The following is a 1,079-nucleotide window of genomic DNA, read 5'->3' on the forward strand; positions in this document are numbered from 1 at the left end:
AAAAAGTGTTAAATGAATAAAAGAAAATGCAAGTGCCAAAAGCAAAAGATATTCCCCTAAATAATAAAGGACAACAACTTATACCTCCTTTTTCATGATATCTCCAACCTTAGTTAACTGGATGATCTTCCCTGCACGATATCTTCCTGATCTGAGGTAATATGGATAACATGATGATAGAACTTGTTACATAAACAACCTAGTGACAACTTCGATTCACTTTCATTGTAGTATATTATTGGACGACATAAACGATCTACAATCAAAGTCTGTTAGGCTGCGTTTGGTTTTGAGAACATAACAAGACGGGACACTAGAAATAGAAAAATTTAGAATAAATAATAAAAAGTCTAATTTACCTTCATTTTTTCTTTCACACAAAATTTAGAAAGAAAAATAGGATGGTAAAAAATATAATTGTGGAAAATTAATAGTGATAATAATAAAAAAATTGTCTCCGTTCAATGTCTCTGTATCAATTTTGTCAGAAAAAGACACAAAATACATTAATTGTCTCAGCTCAAAGCTCGGGAGAATTTTGTCTCCCATTTCCATTTCTGCGAGAAAAATTTTTTGTAGTCGGATCCCCATTCGGGACAGTCCCCGCATGGATCCTTGCGTCTCGAAGAGTTTTGCCATTCCTAATTGTTAGGGACTTTAGTATTATGGGTAGTTCAAAGTCCCACATTATGTGCTTTTGTTATTTTTAGCTAGTTGATTTGCATCTTCTAGAGTACAGGCGTCTCCTAGTGAAGATTACACAATTGATCTTACCAAAAGTCGCTCTCCATGGCTTTAAAGGAAGTTAGAAGGCTTAGATATCTATACAGGAGAAAGAAATGGTTCAGAAAGTACTTCTACTCGATTTCAAACAGCTCAAGTACCTCTTCTAAACTTTTAGACCATCTAGGCTCAAGGCTCAATTGCCTGTGGTTGTTCAGATGCCTTATTTCGGAACAAGTAGTTAACTCGCTATTTAAATTATCATTCAAATGTTATGTTTTCTTTCAATATAATTTATATTGGTGTTAGCATGTTACCAAAAAAAATATTGGTGTTATTTTTTTTTTTTATCTCTT

Source organism: Arachis ipaensis, chromosome B07, assembly GCF_000816755.2.
Source record: "Arachis ipaensis cultivar K30076 chromosome B07, Araip1.1, whole genome shotgun sequence".
NCBI classification, from domain to species: Eukaryota; Viridiplantae; Streptophyta; class Magnoliopsida; order Fabales; family Fabaceae; genus Arachis; species Arachis ipaensis.